Source organism: Bos javanicus, chromosome 5, assembly GCF_032452875.1.
Source record: "Bos javanicus breed banteng chromosome 5, ARS-OSU_banteng_1.0, whole genome shotgun sequence".
Classification (NCBI taxonomy): Eukaryota; Metazoa; Chordata; class Mammalia; order Artiodactyla; family Bovidae; genus Bos; species Bos javanicus.
In genome coordinates this window covers 24,094,806-24,119,012 of record NC_083872.1, presented here as the reverse complement: position 1 = coordinate 24,119,012, position 24,207 = coordinate 24,094,806, and the positions used below count along the sequence as shown (strand labels likewise).

Sequence of the window (24,207 nt, the reverse complement as noted above, 5' to 3'; positions counted from 1 at the left end):
CGTGCAAAGAGCCTAGTGAAATTCCCTAAAGAGTATCAATTCTTTCTCTTCCCCTCTCCTCCTTTCAGCAATTCCAACTACATCAGTCACACCAGCCTTCAAACAGGGCACAGAATGTCCTACTTCTAGAGGTAGCACAATTTGGTACAGTTTGGCGAAATAGCTTAAGAAGCAGAGTGATGCTTGCCCTCATGGATAATATTAATGCAATCTGGTTAATTTAGGGAGTGTGCTTTACAGAGTAATTTGGATGAGCCTAGAAGCACCACCCTCTGCTAATGGCCATCTCTTTAAAATTGTATTAAGGAAATGCCGCAGACCCGGGACCCAGAGCCACTCAGAGGCGGTGAATAATAGCTCTTCAAGTGTGCAATAAAAAACGGCCTCCAATAAAACTACATTGCAAAAAATGGGTAAGAAACAAAATGGAAGGAGTAAAAAAAGTTGAAGAGGCAGAACCTGAAGAATGTGTAGTAGAAAAAGTACCGGACCACCGTGTAGTGAACGGGAAGGCCGAGTACTTCCTCAAGTGGAAGGGGTCTACAGATGCAGACAATACTTGGGAACCTGAAGAAAATTTAGATTGTCCAGAGTTAACTGAAGCATTTCTTAATTCTCAAAAAGCTGGTAAAGAAAAAGATGGAACAAAAAAGAAAATCTTCGTCTGACAGTGAATCTGATGATAGCAAATCAAAGAAGAAAAGAGATGCTGCTGATAAACCAAGAGGTTCTGCCAGAGGTCTTGATCCAGAATGAATAATTGGTGCCACAGACAGCATTGGAGAATTAATGTTCCTCATGAAATGGAAAGATTCTGATGAGGCAGACTTGGTGCTGGCAAAAGAGGCAAATATGAAGTGTCCTCAAATTGTAATTGCTTTTAATGAAGAGAGACTAACTTGGCATTCTTGTCCAGAAGATGAGTCTCAATAATTGTTTGCATTGCCATATATATATATATATATATAATGTGCGTCCTGGTTTTTTGATTTCTTAGTGTGAAGAAATAACTACATTCTAATGAAAATCAGGTTTGATATGTTTGTTTTGTAGTAGTATTGGAGAAGTTACATTGGTTTTTTTTTTTTTTTTCCCCATCTATAGCACTGGTTACTTTGAACAAATAAAAGCGTTGCTTCCTTCAGCAGGAAAGAATTTGATACCATGGTATATTATTTCTTCAGCATTAGAGAACAGTTCTTCTAAATGTTGGAGGAAATCTCCATAGTCATTACTCAATCAGAATTTAAAATTTGCATTTAACTCATATATGCCTGAGGACCATTCTAAGTTTTTTGTATGTGTATACATAAAAAACATATGTAAATGGTTTGGGAGTTAATTTTTTGTTGTGGTTTTTGTTTGGTAAATATATTTAAACAGCAGCCTTTCATAACCATGGATAAGCCCATGTTCTGGAATTATATCATTTTGAGCAATGTAAGAAATAACTGCAACTTAGATTGAAAATTTAAGTCTTAACCTTTCAAATTAAATAATTTTGTAATTAATTAGACAAATTAAGCAGTTTAAATTGGGTAATTTTTTAAAGCATCCCTATCAGAATCTGCATTCATATCTGCACATAAATCCAGTTTTATATGCAGAAACCCTGGAAAGAGAATTTTTATCACTATCAACAGCCTTCCCAACCAAATGAAAAAAGTAGAAAAATTCTGGTATGTTTTAATATAGCAAAGCAAAACTTAGTTAAATGGACACTTGATGGTTCCTTTTGGTGAACCATTGTTTTACAAGAACTTGAAGTCTCTGTGCTATATTTCGGAAAGGCTATGATACATGGGATGTCTCAGATTTGTTCATGGAAACCTAATCAGATAGTTTTAAAATATTGGCAATTTATGATCTACAGGAATAAATGAGTGAACAAACTTTTCTAATCTATGCTTGACCTGCATGTTTTTTCAGACTTGACTCCAATCCATTCCTTACATGAAGGCTCAATTTTCTCAGTATTTTGGGTTACTAGTTCAGCAGAAGCCAAGAAAAACAGTAACTTTGTAGTAATCAGCATGATGGCTCAGACAGTAAAGCGTCTGCCTGCAATGCAGGAGACCCGGGTTCGATTCCTGGCTCAGGAAGATCCCCTGGAGAAGCAAATGGCAATCCACTCCAGTACTCTTGCCTGGAAAATCCCATGGGCGGAGGAGCCTGATAGGCTATAGTCCATGGGGTTGCAAAGAGTCGGACACGACTGAGCAACTTCACTTTCACCTTCTTCAATCAGGATGTTATTCAACTGTATATTGTTTACTTCATTGTAAATACTGGTGAATAGTGGTCAATAAATAGTTTTATATTCCATTAAAAAATAAAAATAAAAAATTATTAAGAAGGTGTATAACTTTTCAGCTGTTGGCAGAATATTTCTTTGACTGCCACTTGTGGTAATGGCGAGATTTCAATCAGGGAAGACACAAGTTGAGCAAAAGAGATGAGACTGTTGGATATGAAAGCAGGCTAAATTCATGGAAATTTTATGCCCATGTCTTTATTTGCCAAGGGAGGACTATGGATTTAATTCATATTACTCTCTAGATAGAAAAGGGGAGAAGGAATGTGAAAACCAGCTATGCTGAGAGGCTCACTCATTATCTATTTATTCAACAATGAAAACTATTTACTGTGATTATGAAGTGGTAAAGAGATAAGGACAGTAAGTTGTACAAACTAGACCTTACAGTTTAAAATGCAACCACTCAAGCCCTGCAGAGTGAGGGCTCTGGCATTCCAGATTCTGTCATTACACAATGACAGAAGGAAGGGACTCTGATTATCTAGTCTGATTGCTCACGTCCCTCCAATTAAGATAAAGGAAAATGGAGATGGCCTGCTTTAAATGATTTCCCCAAGATCACGTAGCTAATTTATGCAAAGATGGGATTAAGTGCTCAAAGATCTCCACCCCTGACCCACTGTGGTTTCCAGTAGATCCATGTTCCTTCAACTGAGGCAGAACCACTTCCTGGGGCACAAGCAGTATGCAAAGCAACAGGATAAACATGGTACATTTTCCTGCAGGGCTGGTTCTATTAAGTGATGAACATTTTTTTATAGTTAGAAAATGCAGCCACCATCGAGTCTACAAGTAACAAATGCTGGAGAGGATGTGGAGAAACTTAACACTGTTGGTGGGAATGTAAATTAGTGCAGCCACTATGGAGAACAGTATGGAGAGTCCTTAACAAACTAAAAGTAGAGTTAGCACATGGTCCAACTCTAATTCGAAAAGATACATGTACCCCAGTGTTCACAGCAGCACTATTTACGATAGCCAAGACATGGAAGCAACCTAAGTACCCATCAACATATGTATGAATAAAGAAGATGTGCTGTATATACATATATATGTGTGTGTGTATACATACATGTGTGTATACATATATATGCATGTGTAATATATATATCTGAAGTGAAAGTGAAAGTCGTTCCGTCATGTCCGACTCTTTGCGAACCCATGGACTGACTCTCTAGTCTGTGGAATTCTCCAGGCCAGAGTTCTGGAGTGGGTAGCCGTTCCCTTCTCCAGGGGATCTTCCAGACCCAGGAATCGAACCGGGGTCTCTTGCATTGCAGGTGTATTCTTTACCAGCTGAGCTACCAGGGAAGATATAAACATACAGTGGAATACTAACCAGTCATAAAAAGAAAATGAAATTTTGCCATTTGCAGCAACATGGATGGAGCTAGAGATTATCATACTAAATGAGGTAAGTCAGACAGAGAAAGACAAATACTGTGCTGTATCACTTTTATGTGGAATCTAAAAAAAAAAAAAAAAAAGGATACAAACAAAACAGAAACAGACAAGGCTGCAAGGCATCTATCAGGGCCACGATCTCTCCCAGAAGCTTCTATTCCAGCAGTTTTCAAAGTCTTTAAATGGACCTTCTAAGGCACAGTTTTACAAAGTGAATTTCTATATCCTCAACTTGCACCTGCACTTTTTTTTCCTAAAACTGCCTGAGAGATTTCCAGCATAAGCAATACTCTTTCTTCTACTCTACAGGGGAAAAAAAAAAAAAAAGTCATACTGTTCAAGTATCTCGAATCTCCCTATGGTGTGCTGCCTTACATGACTCCAAATATTGGTCTGGGGAGGCCTTGGGCTTTTCTGTCTCCCCCTATCCTGTAAACAGGTCTGAAAAGGTGAGCTTGGACAGGCTAGGAAGTTCTGAATTCAGAAAGGTAACAAATTACTGATGTGGATTATTTTTAAAGTAACAGCAATTTTAAAAAAAATCTGAAACCTCTAGATTTCCTCAGATCTTCTGAACAAGGTCTACATATAAGTTTTGTTTTTAATTGATTTCTTTACAGATGTAATACAGTATTCAGTGAGGTCATTAAAACCTATTTTACCAAATCATGTCTAACAACAATTAATTTCATACAAGATCAATGTTCACCTTCCTTCAACTTATGAAATGTGTAATGTTTTCTACCTCCTATTAAAAAAAATGATGAAAACATTTAGATGTCAAGTTAAAAATGCAAGGAAGTACATGGTTTAAAAAAAAAAAAATCCTTTTATGAGGCATCCAGCAAAAGTTTGAAGACCACGGACCTACATTTACTTCTCTCAAGACAATGCTTCTGTTTTGTAAAGTTGAGTTGAAAACGAATTTTCCAGAACCAGCAAGACTACATCTAGTAAAAAAACTCCTTCTGGTTTTGGACACATAGACAGCACCTTTCCCTGACTCCCAACACTTAAGCAAAATATTTATTTTACATTTCATTTAGGATGGGAGAGAGTGTCAGATGACTATCTTCAGTCACTCACCACTATTTGAAAAATAATCTGGTCTCTATGGTGAAAGTGTTAGCAACCCGAAAGTCTCACCCTGATCTCTTATAAACACTACACGTCAAAACACTAAAATAAAGCAATTACTGTATGCTTTATATTCACAGCATTTCTCAGCAAGAACAGCTAAGGTGTAAAGGGGTGAGAGAGCAGAAGAGAAGCAGAAGTAGCTCATCAGAGGGTCGAGGACACCTTATTAGTTTCAAAACCACCAGAGAAATTGAATTACAGCTACAACAAGGAAATTACTATAGCTTTAAGAATATTTAGGACATAAAGATAACCGGTACCCTACTCAGAAATGACTTATTGAACTCATCATGGTCCTTAAAACAAAAGTAACTTGAATATATATTCTGGGAAACCTTAAAAGCAACAGTCATTACACTTGGCTAACTCATCATCCATGACTACCATTTATTAGTTCTCACCACCTTTGTGTGACAGGTGCTTAATAAGCAACTTTTAGAGTTCTGGGAAGTTAAGGATCAGGGAAATCAGTGCAAAGACACAAAAAAGACAGGGTCTAGGGACAAACTAAGACGCAATCTGAATCTATTAATCTTTCAGCTTTTGGTTCCAGTTATGTGTTTACTCCCCTCCTCCTCCCCTCTTCCTGGCCATGAGGTTTTATTTTCCAACTGTTTCTCTTGGTGTGAATTAGAAGGGTGACACCCTAACAGAGAGATGAAGCAGCTAGCCACATTTCAACAGCAGGTGGGGGAGGGGGTGATTTAGAAGGAAACAGAATCTCAATTGTGTGGCTTGCCCAAGGGCCTGACCACAACATTCAGCAGCTCATCCTGATGAATGCCCCATGACTCCAGCAGACATCCAGGGCCACATTTCATTGTTCTCCAGAGCCTTGGGGACTTCCTTAGTTCCAGCCAGATCTCACATGGTCCGGCTATGTCAACGCTTGCCAGACATGGGCTGAAAACCGAAAAGTTCCTCTCAGATGTTTCTGGTCTACACCTGGCTCTGCAAGTCCAATATGGAGATGCTTGCAATAATACCTGTGAAGACTAAATATTTACATTTGCTCCTGACTGTCTAACATCATTTTAACAGCCTGGATATATTTCAGCTGCGTAGGAACATGCTCATTAACGTCAATCTTGTGAAAATGCAGTTAAGCAAGCACCCAAGCTTCCAGGGATCGATACCAGGCACTAAAGACCTTTAAAGGTACGTGCTGTACAGATAGACAGATAGATAAAAGTTTGTTTCTTATGAAATGGTATTATTAGTCTTCTATTGCTACCACAGCAAATGACTACAAACCTAGCAATTTAATCTTACAGCTATGTAGGGCAGAAGTCTGATGTGGATCTCACCAGCTAAAATCAAGGCATCAGCAAGGCTGTGTTCCTTTTTGGAAGCACTATGAAGGATTCTGCTTCCTTGCCTTCTCCAGCTTCTAAAGACATCCTGAAATCTTTGGCTCATGGCCCCTTCCCCTCATCTTCAAAGTGGGCCAAATCCTCATGTCACATCTCTCTGACCCACTCTTCTGCCTTCCTTTTCTTCATGTGATTAGAATGGATCCATCTAGATAATCCAGGATAATCCCTTCATCTCAAAATCAGTACCCTTAATCACATCTGAAGAGTCTCTTTTGCCATATAAGGTAACACGTTCCCAGGTCCTGGAGATTAAGACGTGTACAACTTTGGGGGTGGTAGGGTCATCATTTGGCCTATGAGTTTCTATTTTGTTTGGTTTATTTTCCACTTCAGCTGGAAGTAATCTGAGACTTCTGCTTCTCAGAATGCCAGGAGAGACAGATCTCCTGAGTTAAGACTTGCTAACAGCTTATTGGCAAGGCAGGCACTTACAGTTTTTGGATGGTTTTAGATGCTTCATGCCAAAAGGTAGATGTGGAATGACTTTAAGGGAAAATGTATTTGGTGTGTGTGTGTGTGTGTGTGTGTGTGCTCAGTCGTGTCTGACTGTTTGCAAACCCATGGACTATAGCCCGCCAGGATCCTCTGTCCATGGAATTTTCCAGGCAAGAATACTGGAGTGGGTTGCCATGCCCTCCTCCAGGGGATCTTCCTGACCCAGGAATCAAACTTGTGTCTCCTGCATTGGCAGGTAGATTCTTTATCACTATGCTACCCGAGAAGCCCCATACTTATTAAGTGAAGTCCCTCAGTCGTGTCCAACTCTTTGCAACCCCATGGACTGTAGCCCAACAGGCTCCTCCATCCATGGAATTTTCCAGGCAAGAGTACTGGAGTGGGTTGCCATTTCCTTCTCCAGAGGATCTTCCTGACCCAGGGATCGAACCTGGGTCTCCCAAAATCGCAGGCAGATGCTTTACCATCTGAGCCACCAGGTAGGTGCAAATACAGTAGCTATTTTTTCTCTTGCTCACAAATGGCACTGGGCAGGTGAACAGGCTGGAGAGGTGGGCCTCCTCCCTGCATTACCAACAAGACTGCCTAGAATTATGCTTCCCCACTGACGAGATATATATGAGAACACACAGCACCACCAATGAAGAGTCCCTGCCTGAACTATTTAGACTGAGTTTAAGCAAACCTCTAGATCCAACTACTAGTTTATAGAAAATGGAAGACTATATTCACCACCACCACAAGAATAAGATTACCCAAATGTGAAAAAATGTAGAAGATAAATGAGACACCTACCTTAACAATGTATTCCAAAATATATAACATTAAACAATCAAGTTTAACAGAAAAAAAAAAAAAACCCCACTATCCACTGGTGACCATATCTTGTGCTCATGACTGAGGTAAGCCGGTATATTCAGAGACAGGATCCATCCATGCACTGCATCTCCCCACAAAGCACTGGGTGCCGGGGCCCCGGCTGTTCCGATGTAACAGTTTACTAATCTCTGCTACAAAACTCTGTACAGCAAACAGATTCTGATTTAGTTTTTTTGCGGAGGGCAAGTACAGTTGACTCTTGAACAAGGTGGGGGATTAAGAGCCCCGATTTCCAAGCAGTCGAAAATCTGCATATAACTGAATAGTTAGCCTTCGCCCCTCTGCATCTGGTTTCCCATCAGTGGTTCCACATCTGCAGATTCGATCAACCACAACCACAATACGTGTACATCACATATTTATTGAAAAAAATCTACACATCCGTGGACCTGCACAGTTCAAGAGTCAACTGTAATTCTGATTCACAGACATAAACAGATTAAACTGCCTGTGTATTTTCCTCAGTGATCAAGAACAAAACAGTCATTACTTCATACCTTAGCTTTGTTCTCATAACCTCAAGTCAATGACTCAGTTTCTTAAGTTACTGAAATCTCTGAAATCAGTTAAAAAACTGAAGATTTATTCTAGTAAACATCTTTCAGTGGAAATTTTCCACTTAAAAAAAAAAAAAAAAAAAAAACAGCAGCCTGGACATGCTTGCTGTTGAATCCTGTAGTCTTTCTAACTGAAGACTGTAGGTCGTGACTAGCTGGGGAAGGGAGAGGAACAATGGGTACTTCCTTTGTAAAAGGGTAAATGATACTTTAGGAAATGTTTTGTTGTGTTTATGTTCACATGGATGTGTGTGTTGGGTTAAGATGTAAAATAAATTTCAAAAAGCCTGGATCTGGCTGCTTTACACACCCAGCACAGTCACCATCACAAACGCAAGTTAAGAAACCGAAATCAAGAGGCAGGAGTCCCTTAGGAGATGATCCCAAATACGGTTAAATTTGGCTTCTCAGGTGGCCCTAGTGGTAAAGAATCCACCTGCCAATGCAAGAGACCCAAGAGATGAGGTTTTGATCCCTGGGTCACAAAGATCCCCCTTGGAGGAGGAAATGGCAACCCACTCCAGTCTTCTTGCCTGGGAAATTCCACGGACAGAGGAGCCTGGTGGGCGACAGTCCATGGGGTCACAAAGAGTCAGACACGACTGAGCACACAGCACAATCTTTTAGTCTATCCTAAAGGAGACCAGTCCTGAGTGTTCACTGGAAGGACTGATGCTGAAGCTGAAACTCCAATACTTTGGCCACCTGATGCGAAGAGCTGACACATTGGAAAAGACCCTGATGCTGGGAAAGATTCAGGGCAGGAGGACAAGGGGACAACAGAGGATGAGATGGTTGGATGGCATCACCGACTCAATGGTCATGGGTTTGGGTGGACTCCGGGAGTTGGTGATGGACAGGGAGGCCTGGTGTGCTGCAGTTCATGGGGTCGCAAAGAGTCGGACACCACTGAGCGACTGAACTGAACTGAAATAAAAATAGCTAGTTCATATAGAACTTTTGGATTCCCTGGGTCCTCAAACCTCAAGTTGAGAAAGAATAATAGAGTTCCAAGTCGTTTATTTTAAGATAAGGAAACCAAAACAGACAGGTGGGAGCACACGCCCCTCTGCATCCCTGGCCCTGGCCCCACCTACGCTCTCAGAACTCTGTTCCTGGAGTCCCCTTCTCTTCCGCAGGCTGGCAGAGGGCTGGGCGCCTGTGGATACACACCCAGATTACAAGACCTCAGGTGGGCTGCTGGCTGGCATTCCCAAGGCCACAGAGAGCAATTCCTCAGCATTCCTCAGCTTGCTGTCCTAGGCCTCACGTGTCCTCACTATCCCAGTGTTAAGTCGGGGAAGGGTTTGCACAAGGAGTCAGCCACTTGGTTCAGTTCAGCTCTTTAGTAATAGTACAGTAACAGCAACAGCTGTGACCTGGTGGCTAGCACATGCTGGGGACCTGAGCTCTCACAGTCTCCTCCAACCTTAGAGAGAAAGAACAACGGTTGAGAGTCCAGGCTGTGGAGTTCAGATCCCAACCACTACCTACTAGCTGTGTGACCTTGAGCAAGTCACTTGATCTCTCTGTGTCTCCGTTTCCACCCCTATACAATGGGGAAGGATGATAACTGCCATCTCATAGGATTGTTATAAGGAATGAATGAATATATATAAAATGCTTAGAACAGTGACTGACACAGCTCTTATTTTACTTCATCAATCTTATTTCTCACTATACCTCTTCACTTACCCTTTACTCCAGGGTGAAGAGGGAATTAAAACACTTCTAGTATACCTTTACTTATGTCTCCCAAGACATTTATTCAGCAGACATTTCCAGGGAATCACAAAACACAGACAAGATACAGTTTCCTGCCTTCAAGATAAGTATAACTTCCTAGAAAACAGATACACGCAACCAATTACAAATAATGCGCTGAATGTAGAAACCAAGAAGTGAACAAAGTGCTACCTGATCAGGGATGAGAAAGAAGCATAGATGAGGAGTTGCAGGGAAGCTTGATGAGACTAATAAAGGAGGTGATGCTTCAACTGAGGCTCACACGATGCAGGAAAAAACTGTTTCTGGTCTTGCACAAAACCTTACTGATTCTTGTAATAAATTACCCAAAGTCTAAAAGATGCTACTGGAATGCTATGCTATGCTAAGTCGCTTCAGTCATGTCTGACTCTGTGCGACCCCATAGACGGCAGCCCACCAGGCTCCCCCGTCCCTGGGATTCTCCAGGCAAGAATACTGGAGTGGGTTGCCATTTCCTTCTCCAATGCATGAAAGTGAAAAGTGAAAGTGAAGTCGCTCAGTCGTCTCTGACTCTTAGTGACCCCATGAACTGCCTACCAGGCTCCTCCATCCATGGGATTTTCCAGGCAAGAGTACTGGAGTGGGGTGCCATTGCCTTCTCCGACTACTAGAATGGAAAAAAACAAAAACAAAAACAGCTGATTCACAGGGTGCTGGGCTTGTGGACTCCGAGAACTGCTGAGCGACATGAACTGCCTCCTTTGGGCTCTCTATTCACACAACTCCACCCTGACGACCTTTCTGCCAGACATTCGAGACACATTTGGCTGAATGTGTCCCTTGTCTTTTGATTTAATATTGTTCTTGGTACAGAGTTATGAATTGTTATAATGTTCTTTGTGCAATAAAGAAAATTTTAATAGAATTACAGACATACAAACACACCAAACACATAAAATCCAATATTAGTAGGTGAGCCACCTACCTGCAGTGGTAAAATTCTTTGGCCAACGTTGGGCTAGGAGGTTAAAGCATCTGCCTGCAATGGAGGAGACCTAAGTTTGATCCCTGGGTCAGGAAGATCCCCTGGAGAAGGAAATGGCAACCCACTCCAGTATTCTTGCCTGGAGAATCCCATGGATGGAGGAGCCTGGTGGGCTACGGTCCACGGGGTCGCAAAGAGTCGGACACAACTAAGCGACTTCACTTTCACCTGGATGTACCCCAGGTGTTAGCTGGGGCTCTCACTGACCTTCAGGAAATCACCTCAAGCTTTCATGAACTCTATAGCTTCTGGGATCCCAAAGTTCTCAACATTTGGTGAGGTCATATTCTCCAGGCTCCCTTTACTTTCTGGGCTCCAGATCTGATCAGTGTTGTCTCCACCCTGTACTAAATCAACTGTTCTGTGAACCTCTGCATCCCCAAGTTCAGCCCTGAAGTCCATGCCAAGCTGGGCAGGCACAGGCAGAGGAGAGACCTCACAGAAACGTGGGAGATCACAAGGACAGTGGCAGTGCGTTCCCCACCCAGCCCTGCCCACGACCTCCTGCCCTGAGCTGCTGCTCTGTCCCTCCTCCACCTTCCCCTCACTTTTGTTCTTGCCTGTACCCACCTCACTCTCTCAACAACCAGTAAATGCTTCCCCCGGACTCTTATAGAGAAACTCTGCCAAAATGCAGGCCTTTGGGGCCTCTTACTCTTCCTCAGGCACTCATCAAGGTGTTTTCTTCAAGGTCACTTCCTTCATAAAGCAATCGGACCTGCCAGATGTTCAGATGATTGCATTTCCATTTTCCCTAGCTTCCGAGCTAAATTTTATATTGGACAGGAGGGGCTGATCCTGGTGGAAGCAGCAGCTGTGCCAAGGGATGCGACAGTGGCTGGTGCGAGAAACAGATGTGGGACCAGGGCACGTTACATGCCCTCGGGGCCAACCTCAAGGGTGGAAGAGAGGTTTGTGAAGGGCTGGAACTCTAATAGAGGCAGAGGTGGATTTGAACTAGCAAAATGAAAACTACTTACATCAAAGAGACCCATTAACCCTAGGGCCTAAGGAAACAGGGGCTTCAAATAAAAACTCCTGAGAAAAATTACAACCTTGACAAGGAAAGGTCTAGCCCCATTGAAATGTTTTCACTGATCTAATAGTAAATACTTAACATTTATAAGGAGTAAGTACTATTCAGACCACTTGACAAAACAAGTCTTCTATTTATACCCTGCAAAGAATGTCAAGTACAAAACTGTTAGCTGTAGCAGAAAAAAAAACACAAAAACTCAATGGCTTACCTTTATATAAAGTTTTTCCTTAAGTTATAATTCTTTGAGAAAGAGCCTAAAATTTTTCAGTAAAGAAAAAACTTTAACCTCCCAACCACTTTATCAAGCAGAAATAGCTATTACTGTACTCATTAGATAAGTAGACAAAATTTGGTGATTCTAACTTATCCCCCATCCAGAAGATTCTTAAAATCTTGACCTACTCTAGGGCATGAGAAAGGATTCCACTTTGATCAGGAGTTTCCTTACGCCCTCTTTAGAGAAGGCTAGAATTTGCTCAAATCTCTGAGTCAGACCTGATAGTCAAATTCATAACTTTACCCCTGCTCTAGTTATTTTACAAAAGGTTGCACAATTATATTAAAATTAGAATGTGAGCATAGCTTTTAGTTATATAGACAAGCCTGGGAAATGGCCTTTCAAGCATTTGATCTAAGTAAACTAGAAATTGACGAGCTGTTTTCTACAGAAAGAGAAACATAGAGGGGAAGGGAAAGGAGGAGCAAATTGACAAGCATGGGCAGAGAAAGATGAAAAGAAACAAGTGTGTCTTAGATCAAAGAGTGAATGGAGCCAGCGGAGCTCTGTGGCTCTTGGTTCAGAGGAAGGAAAGGTCCTGGCCCTGCTAATGAAGGGTGTGAAGTTCAAATTCTGCTGGAGAAGAGGTGCAAGCAATCGTGAAGGGGTCTTTTTGAGAGAGAGGGAAACATGACAAGACCCTTCCATATGGTACCCCAGAGAGAATCTGAAATTACGAAGATCCTAAAGTACCCAGTACATAAGCACAGCATCCAGATGAGCAGATGATGGAGGGTGGGGGAAGAAATAAGGATAAGGTTGCTTAAATTGGCCCTTGAAGGCCAAGATCTTTGATGGGGAATCAGAAACTAAAGTCATTTGTTTGTTTATTCATGCAATAAGTATGCCTCTGTATGTTCCAGATACTGTTCTAGGTACTAGAGATCCAGTACTGAACAAGACAGAACCTGCTGTCTGGGGTTCATAGCTTAGGGGCAAAAGTAAGTATGCAAATACACAAATATATATGCATGTTTTATTAATATATAAATTCAAAGAAAACAGGCTTTGGGCTAGAGTGTGATCTAGGGTCAGATGCTTTAAGTAGTGTGGTCAGGGAAACCCTCCCAGGGGAGGGGACTTGAGCTAAGGCCTAAGTAACAAGAGGAAGTCAGTCTTATATAATGGCCTGTATACCAGCGAGTGGAGAAGGCAATGGCAACCCACTCCAGTACTCCTGCCTGAAAAATCCCAGGGATGGAGGAGCCTGGTAGGCTGCAGTCCATGGGGTCGCTGAGGGTCGGACACAACCGAGAGACTTCACTTTCACTTTTCACTTTCTCGCATTGGAGAAGGAAATGGCAACCCACTCCAGTGTTCTTGCCTGGAGAATCCCAGGGATCGGGGAGCCTGGTGGGCTGTTGTCTAGGGGGTCGCACAGAGTCAGACATGACTGAAGTGACTTAGCAGCATACCAGCGAGAGAACTGCAAAGACTTGAGGCAGGACCCCCATTTAAAATATCTGAAGATCAGAAATATCTGATCTGATGAAAGTGATGAGCCATGGGAGAGCAATGAAGGATAAGCTGCAGACATAGGCAGGAGCCACAGGATAAAGGAGGTTGGATTTTCTTCTAAGTGTGACAGGAAGGCAATGGAGGATTTTAAGTAGGAGAGTGACATTTCTATTTTTAAAGACCCCTCCAGCTGCTATCTCAGGTAGACTGTGGGTGCAAGCACAGAAGCAGACAGACAGGTAAGGAAACCATCTGGAAGTCCGGTGAGAGATGTCAGAGGTTTGCACAGGGTGGTAGCAGAGAGAAGGAGATAACAGATCTGGGTAAATATGGGGGTATTTCAGTAGGTGATTCTGACAGACTGATGTGGGAGATGAGGGGAACAGAGCAATCAAGGATGGTGCTCAGGTGTGGGGCTCAGGCAGTTGAGTGTGTAATGGGGTTATTTACTGAGACGTGGATAATGGGGAGGGCCAGGCCTGATGGTGAAAGGAGGAGTGAGATGAAGAGTTCTGATCTCGATATATAAAATGTGAGCTGCCTCTCAGACTTCGGGTCTGGAAGTCAGGGTTACAAAGATGTTAGTAAACAGAAAGTAGGTAAAGCAATAAGACCCACTGAGACTGTCCAGAGAAAGAGTATGGAGAAGTCCCAGGAGGCTTTCCAATAGCCAGAGGTCAGGAGGTGGAGGAACCATCAAGGAGGTGCAGAAATAAAAGGTATGAGTTGACATCAGCCAAGACAAGAAAATATTCCAAGAAGGAAAAAGTGACGTGTGATATCAAATATTGCTGAAAGTCAAGTAATGTGAAAAAAAGAATTAACCACCATATATGGCAAGATGGAGATCAGAGGTACCTTAACAGAGGTACCTGTGGACTGGAGGGATGGAAACTGACCCAAGTGGCAAGAGTGGAGGATGCAGAAAGAGAAAGGGGTTATATGGAGAGCTCCTTCTAGAAGCTCTGTTACAAAGGAGACCAGAGAAACACAGTAGGTAGGGCGGGGGTTGAGGAAGAGTTTGTTGTTGTTGTTGTTAACTTTTGTTTTCTAAGACATAGAAAAACAACAGTGGATGAATGCCCCATGTTATCCGGCTTTGACAGCTCTCTCCTCCCCATCATACTTTATCTGCCGCCCCTACCCCCAGCTCATTCCCAATTCTCCACCCAGAGGGCTGTTTTGAAGAAAAGCCCAGACATTATTTCAAGGAAAGTTGATTTTTATTTTAAGTGAGAAATACTGTTATGAAGAAGGAAAACAGAAAGCCCGATTAAACAGTGCTATCACTGAAAAAATTCAAACTCCACTACACTAATGGAGTAACTTCAATAAAAGGTATAAAAGTTATTTTTCCTTTAAAGCAGGGATTCTCAAACTGTGGCCCACAGTCTGCAGGTGGGCCATGCGGGGCTTCCAGGTAAGCAGTGAGCTAGGCACACCCAAGTTCTTTCTTCAGCTCTCATGGATGGGGGAAGAAAAAATCCAAGTTCATGGTCTTTATTTTGTTCTTGTGCATGGAAAAATAGTATAACTTATTAAGTGAGTTATTTAGGTTTACTAAAATTAGTACATTACTAGAGTTTGCAAATGACTCTCATTCAAAATTATGCTAATAAGCAGTCTGACTGTCATACAACGTCTGGCACTGTGGCAGAACATTTACAGATGGTGGGAATTTCTGTAAATTGGAGGAATAATGCCTAATCACCCATGCATGTTTTGAGTTACTTGTGCTTGCAATTCTCCTATTTTTGCTTTTTGACTCCAAATTACTTCAGCAACAATTTAGTTTACTGTGGGTTGTTTATATGCAGTGATACATATTTGTATCATTAACACTAATTTGTTCATTCATTGGTTAACTGTGGTCCAGGGTACAAAGATTTGAGGAAGAAAAAGTTAACACCTAGGAAATTGTATATATTGCTAATTTTTTTCTGTGGCTTGAGGGGGATTTTATCATTTTATTTTAGCTGTGGAAAACCTCAATCCTGTAGACACAGTATAACAATTATAAGCTCTAACTGGATATAGAGAGTCTTATGTTCAAATCAAGGTTTTGTTACTTAAGAGCTGCGTGACCTTGGAAAACTAAGTTACTTAACTTTTCTGTTCCTCAGTTTCATCATCTGTAAAATGGGAATAATAATAGTAGATGCCTCATATCTTTAAATGAGTGAATATCCATAAATGGAACAGTAACTGGCACATATTAAGTTCTATGTTTTTCCATTAAAAATACTATACCCATTACAAAAACAATTGCTACTATTATTATATTTTGTGACACCAGGGTTCTAAGAACACTGAAAATTACTAAATTATAGCTTGAAATAGACTTAAGTGGTAGAGATAAGAGCATAAACAGAAGCTAGCTTTATACCCAAACCTATTTAATACATAATAAACCCAACTAGAATCCCAGGTGTTACAGCATACATATTACAATATCGTTACCTCATTATTCTTACATAAGATTAATATGTTATATACAAAATTTTTTTATTTTTTATAGATGAATTCTGAAGTATTTAAGAGAGAAATGTCATGTTATCTAGGACTTTCTTTAAAACACTTCAGCAAGGACAAAGCAAATGAGTTATCTCACCTATAGTAATAGTAATAGTAATATAGGCAAGATAACTTATGTTCACCAAGAAGAGTACTGGCCTGGATTTGGGATCTTGGAACCCTGGTGCAGAAAGCACTGAGAAGATATGAACGAATCTTTCATGAATGCTAGGCCTGCCTTAAAGAACACTATAAAATAGGTTGAAGAGCTTCTTCAGCCCCTTCTCATCACCTTTCTGCAAGCCTGTCCTGCTTTTGAACTCCTGCTTTCTAAGACCCCAGTACCCTTATTTTGTCCACAGTCTTACTGTAATGCTTACCACGGCAGTTCTCCCACAGAGTATACCTGCGTGCTCACTTCAGTCATGTCTGACTCTTTGCGATGCCATGGACCCTATGGTCGTAGCCCGCCAGGCTCCTCTGTCCATGGGATCCTCCCGGCAAGAATCCTGGCGTGGGTTGCCATGTCCTCCTCCAGGGGATCTTTCCCACCCAGGTATTGAATCCACGTCTCACGTCTCCTGAATTGGCAGGCAGGTTCTTTACCACTGAGCCATCTGAGAAGCCCCTAGTACATCTCAGAATATAATCTTCTTCAAAAATGAATTCTTTCTCTACCCCAGCTAGTTGTGAGGAGAAAAATGCTTTCTTAAGAATTTACAATTACTTGTATATGATTATTAACACCTTGAGTCTCAGAAGTATCTCTATTCTTGAAAGAAAGTTCTTATCAAAATATCTAATTACTGGACACTTAGAGGAACAAAGCTACGTGAAAAAATTCAAAGAGTCTGGGCTGCCATAGAGCATTTTCTGGAAGCTGGCCTTGAAATGAAAAATTCATTAGCATTATTTTCATGGTTTCTTTTCTCTCTTTTGAAACAATGTACTCAACATTCAAAAAACTAAGATCATGGCATCTACTCCCATCACTTCATGGCATACAGATGGGGAAACAATGGAAATAGGACAGACTTTCTTTTCCTGGGCTCCAAAATCCCTGTGGATGGTGACTGCAGCCATGAAAATAAAAGATGTTTGCTCCTTGAAATAAAAGCTATGACAAACCTAGATAGTATATTAAAAAGCAGAGATATCACTTTGCTGACAAAGGTCTGTATAGTCAAAGCTATGGGTTTTCCAGTAGTCAGGTACAGGTGTGAGAGTTGGACCATTAGGAAGGCTGAGTGATGAAGAATTGATTCTTTTGAATTGGTGCTGAATAAGACTCTTGAGAGTCGCTTGAACTGCAAGGAGATCAAACCAGTCAATCCTAAAGGAAATCAACCTGCATACTCATTGGCAGGACTGATGCTAAAGCTGCAATACTTTGGCTACCTGATGAGAAGAGTCAACGCATTGGAAAAGACCCTGATGCTGGGAAAGAATGAGGGCAGCAAGAGAAGGGGGTGACAGAGGACAAAATGGTTGGATGGCATCATCGACTCAATGGACATCAGTTTGAGCAAACTCCGGGAGACAGTGAAGGACTGGGAAGCCCGGTATGCTGCAGGCCATGGTGTCTCAAAGAGCTGGACATGTCTGAGCGACTGAACCACAACAAAGTATTTATTTAATCTAACTTCTTTCCCTTCAACAGCTCCTATGGTAGCAGAGACCACAATGTTTTGAGTGAAAGGAGGGAAGAAAAGTGGGAGAGGCGTCTGGGGTTAGCTATTTGTATGAGAGAGAGAGAGAGAAAGAGAGAGATGATTTATTTTTGCAGGAGATGATAATAATCACCGTTAATTAAGTGGCTTCTTTCCTTTCTCTTTTGTGGGGTGTAAATATGATTGTTATTCATAAGAAATTCACATCTAGTTAAAACTTGGGACCAAGAGAGTTAATTCCTAAGGTCAGGGCAAATTTGAGGACTGATCATGCTTAAACATAAAGAACTATATTGGTTTTCCAAATTTACTATAATCTTTGGTTTTCTAGTCCAAGTATCCCTTGCCCAAAGAAAAGTCAGCAGATTAAATCATAGTCAGCAGATTTCATTCTCTGACTCACCACAAAAAGGATATTAGGAGATTTCCATCAAGAACATATAAATGTATCAATATTCAAAAAATACAGAGTCTTAAGAGAGGGAAATATAGATAAAATGGAAATTCAAGCCCAGTGAAAATATGAACACAAGTATGCAGACCACGATTGTTAGAACTAAGCTTCAAGTTTACTTCTGAGTTTCTTGGGAGCCAGAAAGAAGAAAGGAGTAGCATTCATTATAGTTATCAGAAAGGAGAACACGTACTGCTTCCACCCAGGGAAACAAAGTTCTTCCTGAGCAGAATTCCACAAGTATTTTTCAAATGGACGGTGACTTTGTGATCTTGAGAAATAGAGCTGACAATATCCCCGACTCTGGGAATCTGGGCCAGGGCCACACTGTTTAGTAGGAGTTCCTGCGTAATTCCATTAAGTGACAGGCTCCTCTGGGAGCTCCTTCCACAGTAACGAAATTGTACAATTTCTACCAACCTTATGTAAGCATACTTGACAAACAATAAACTGCATACATTTTGGTATGCACTGTGATACAATCTGATATAGGCACACCTCCATGAAACAAGCACCACAATCCAAGATAATATCCATTATCCATTGTCAAAGATAATATTTATTATCCCCCAAAGTCTCTGTCTGCCCCTTTGTCATCACTCCCTCCAAAATCCAGGGCAACCACTGTTTTGCTCTCAACTTTTAAAGCTATATAATTTTTAAAATTTTTAATCAAAAACAAAAATCTAAATTTAACATTGTTTTGCATGTTTCCTTTAGTCACTCCCTGTTTCTTCTAAACCAGTCAGTCACCCTATGTTCTCTCCCTAAAACTATAAACTACTGGAAGTTCCATGCTTTGTCTTCTGGTTCCTTCAAGCTCTCACAGAGCCTGCTATATCAAGGGGGCAGCATAGCCCGCTCAAGAAAGATGCAGTGACCACCTTTCCCTGGAAGCTACTTAATCCACTCAAGTTACTTGTTGAGTAAGTTTGTATTCTTGCATATTGGGCTTCCTTGAGTGAAGTTTGCATTCTTGTCATTATTATCACAAATGCCTGATAATGACTGGCACATGTGCATGCGTGCTCAGTTACTTCAATCGGGTCTGATCCTTTGTGACCCCATGGACTATAGCCTGCCAGGCTCCTCTGTCCACTGGATTCTGAAGAATACTGAAGTGGGGTGCCATTTCCTACTCCTGGGGAACTTCCCTACCCAGGGATCGAATCCATGTCTCCTGCAGCTCCTGCTTGGCAGGTGGGTTCTTTATCACTGAGCCACCTGGGAAGCCCAACTGGCATACAATTGGCCTCAAAAGATGTTTGTGGAATGCATGAATGAGGTATACCCCAGAACAGTTTCATTCTAATTTCAACAATGGGTGGGCAGTTTATTTGCCCCTAAATCTTGGTAAAATAGTCATAGTCAACAATGAGGCAATGGTTTCCATCCAGCTAACTTTAAAGACTTAGTATAAACAGATATTTTTTCCCATTAAAGTCTCCTTAGAGTAGATTTAACTCGTTTCATTTTCTTGGAAGAAATATATCCCTGAACTTGGTAGAAGGCCATAACATTTAAAAGGGGGAAAAAAAAAAACTGGGTTTACTAAGAGGTAAGTATTTACAAGGTTCTTTAAGGGCACCTATTATAACATGTGCACAGATAAGCACCCCTCCCTTCCAAGCAGCCCTTTTACGAAGGTACAGAGATATTCCAGTGAGACTGGAATTTTTTGGACTGGTTTTGAGCAAAAAACTTACAGAAAACCTCTTTTGGAGCTGCCTTCGTCTCCATAATCAGTTTACATGACACACAAGAAAACCTGTCATATAACTTACGGTCCTGGCTTATTTTTAACCAAACATTATTCTAGCCAATTTGGTCGCCACCTATGTGGCAGACATAGTGATGAACAGTTCTTGGCCAGTCCCCCAAATCAAATCCACCTTCTAAGAATACCATCAGCGTAAAAAAATCTCCAGCAAAAATGTGCCAGGGCTCTAAAGGCAAATTCCAGTGAGAGATTTCAGAGACACGTTAAGCAAGAGCGGCACTCCAGGACCGCCTCTGCAGCCTCTCAAGGAGAATTCACGTGGGATTCTGCACCAACTGTGGTCTAAAGAGCCAGGGTGCTCTTGTATACAGCAATCCCACTACATCTCAGTCATCTTTATATTTTTTTCCCTGACACAGCCCTGCACATAGTAGGTCAGGAAGTAAATGTTTTTCAAAATACATTTCCCTTGAGAATCATCAAACTATGGAACAATGAGGCCTTTATCCACCAGACTTTTTCTTAAGGAGGAAACGTGACCTCGGGTTTCCTCATCCTCAAAGGTGGTTTTTGAGAGTAATCGAAGATCTAGTGGATTTTACTGCCTCTTTTATCCACTGGCAAATACAAAACGTATCCCTCTGAGTGGTATCTCTTTGGGACGAAATCTTTATTTCTAAGTAACTGAAATAAAAGTTAAAGAAATTTCAGATCTATGAAAAAGCACCAGCATCTACCATTCTCTTTTAAATTCTGAGCAACTGGCTAATGAGATTTTATATATATGCTGCTGCTGCTGCTAAGTAGCTTCATTGGTGTCCGACTCTGTGCAACCCCATAGACGGCAGCCCACCAGGCTCCCCTGTCCCTGGGATTCTCCAGGCAAGAACACTGGAGTGGGTTGCCATCTCCTTCTCCACTGCATGAAAGTGAAAAGTGAAAGTGAAGTCGCTCAGTTGTGCCCAACTCCTAGCGACCCCATGGACTGCAGCCCACCAGGCTCCTCCATCCATGGGATTTTCCAGGCAAGAGTACTAGAGTGGGGTGCCATTTCCTTCTCCATATATATATACAAATAAAATCCACCACCACAGCAATACAATTAACATTTAGAATTTAGAATGCACTTACTGGGCATTACATGCCACGGTGTGTGATCTTTAGGAAACCTAACCAAAGAGGTACTATCATTCTCATTTCTACAGACAAAACAACCATGAAACTTTCGGAAATTAATACAGATGTACAAGTTTACATAATTTATTAGAGGCACAGCTAAGGTTCACACTCAGGTTTGCCAGAGTCAAAATGCCTGTCCCTTAGCTCTAAAATGTGGATAGCAGGCCAGACGTGTACAGGAGAAGGCCCCCCAGCCAGCCCTATGCGGCCTACAATAGTGATCTGGTAACAATGACATGAATGGTCAGTGGTCAAAAATCTGGTGTTTTGCATAAAACGCAGGTCTGTACCTCCCCTATACCAAACTCACTTTACTCATCTGCCTACACAGGCCAAGTAGACGCTGCATTTGAGTCTGTCACCCCTGTTATGTCCTGCTGCCTCACCAGTACTTGCTTTTAATGCAAAACCAAATTAACACTCCACTTGTCCTGCCTTACCAGGATATCTCACAGAAACTTAGAGTCATACCATTTTCATGAAGTACAGCACAGTCACTGAGCTCAAGTACAAACCCTTTACACAAATCTAAGGTCAAAGAATTAAAAGACTGGCTCGTGGTCATGAGCCACAGGACTAGATCTGGAATGTTCTTATTCTTGTAGACTTTGCTACCCAGCTCCTCACTGGTAACCAAACATGTGTCTTAGTTAATGACCAGGGAAGCGAGGGATCACTATTCCTCCAAAATCCTTTATGAGCTCACATCACTTATAAATATTGTTGGTACTGCCCAGACAGCAAATCATCGTTTTTTTCTTTTATTCCCCACAGATCTCGTATGTACAAATTACTCTGCTTTTACAGATCCATTCCTGGGCCTCTCTTTTCTGTTCTCCAGGAGCTGCGCAGCAGTGTGGTTGAATACTAAAGAGTAAAAGAAGCTATGAAGGACACCCCAAAGAACCATCATCCTTGACTTCTCACCCACAGGTCAGGGATAGGGAAGATGAGGACGATGATAACTAGCAAGTGACTCATAGGTCATGCATACCGGTGGCTGACTCGAGCCTACAACCCTCTAGAGGAGATATAATTTTTTACTTTTATTTCTTATATTAGCCAGAGAAAAATTATGTTGAATCATTCTCAACTATTACATAACTGCTAAAGCATATTCCAATTATATAAGTTGGCAAAACTTCTCCTCCTTACTCCTAACCTTATCAAATTTAAATTTTAAAATTTGCTCTCCAAGACCAGGAAAAGACACTAAAGAAACAACTTACCAACTGCAAATTATTTTTAGAGATGTTTGCAGCATATGCATGATCAAATATAGTTCCTATTAAAAAAAAATTAAAACACCATATTGTACATATTCCAGTGTTTCTATACGTGACTGAAGTCAGAAACAGCATTTGTGAAATACTATTCTTTTAAGAAAAGTACACTACATTAATTATGAATAATAGTTGGGCCTGAAGAGGTTTTAGGATTTCAAAACAAGCAGATTCCATGCTTTTCTCATAAATCAATAAGGAATAGACACCTCTTTCATCACTCAGAACAGATTTTAAAATTTATATCAAGATGGTATCTTTGCCATTTGTTTTTATTTCATTTCTGACCTAATTTCTGACAGTCTTGAATGAATATCCATGCTTACGTCCTTTAACCATCTTGCAAGGTAGTCAAGCCAACTGGCTTTCCCACTAGTCAGTAAATCACTCTAGGACTCTGTGTTCTATTATCAACTCTGTGTATCTAATATCAAATACCATGGATTTCGTGTACTTTTATCAGTCTCTTCATTGCTTTCTGCTTGGCTCCAGACATCTGTAAAACTGTAAAATGGAGCTCTATATATAACAAAGGTTTTTAAGGTGCCCTGAAAGTCCACAGAGGGACAAGTCATGGCCGTGTGGATTAATGGCTGTTAATCATCTTTCTGCTGGTGCTCTGAGACTTCCTGACAGCTCTGCTACTTACTGAGTAACCCTGGGTGAGTCACTTAACTTATCTGTGCCTCAGCCACCTCTAATATAAAATAGAACTCCTGAGAGGGTTAAATGTGATTAGGTATTTAAAGGGCTTAGCAAAGTTCCTGGCATCCAGTAGACTCCATAAATCTTAACAATATTTACTATTCATCCATTTTGGTTGCTCTCACTGGCATGCCCTGGATATGGGTAAAATGTTTTCATTCAGCCTGACTGTAGTTAAGCCTCAATTCTTGAAGGAAACAACAGCTTCAGACCCATTAGTCTAATTTTCTAAGATTCTGGTCAGACATCTCTACAGCATATGTCATTATGTGGGAGCAGCCAAAGAGGAGCACACGGAAGAGGTTTTGCACACTAAATCTTGTAAAGCAGGAGGTACGATTCACACACGCCCAGCAGCAGGAATTCAGGGAAGCACTCACTCTTGTCCCCTGAATGATGACTGCTGTATCTTCCATATAGGGCATCATACATGACAGATGGCAGGGGCATGGCTGCACATGTCCACGGGCACACCCGGCTTTTACCAATGCCAAAATGATTTTGCAAGACAGTAAAGCAAATAGTAGCCCATGGGAAGTTCAAGATTTTATTTGTTTGCTTTGTTAGTTTGAAAGGACTTCTCCATTTCAAAGAAATGAAATCAGCCATTTTTCCTCTGGCCTTCATTTTCAGAAAAAAGATGATCAAATGCGTGCTGTTGAAGAACAAGCACAAATAAGCCTTATTTTGTGACTTAAAGTTACAATTCACAGAGCTTTACTTTTTCATGGGTATGAAGAAAGTTGCTATGGATTTCGCTCTCATCTCCACTTCGCCTTTGATTGTGCGTGTGTGTGCTTGGTGGTTCAGTCATGTCTGACTCCTTGAGATCCCGTGGACTATAGCCCACCAAGCTTCTCTGGCTGTGGAATTCTCCATGGAAATTTCCAGTATTCCAGGCAAGAATACTGGAGCCAGTTGCTACTTTGTTCTCCAACGGATCTTCCCAACCCAGGGATCAAGCCCACCTCTCCCGGGTCTCTTACACTGGCCAATGGGTTCTTTACCACCAGCACTAACTGGGAAG

General features: G+C 41.4%; 1 protein-coding gene and 1 pseudogene across 1 annotated transcript in view; one reads left to right on the top strand and one right to left on the bottom strand.

Annotated features, from left to right (window-relative positions):
- The window catches only part of CRADD (CASP2 and RIPK1 domain containing adaptor with death domain), a 192,275-nt gene that overhangs the window by 45,201 nt on the left and 122,867 nt on the right, over positions 1–24,207 (bottom strand). The window lies entirely within an intron of this gene.
- Positions 377–1,072, top strand: LOC133248608 (chromobox protein homolog 3-like; annotated as a pseudogene).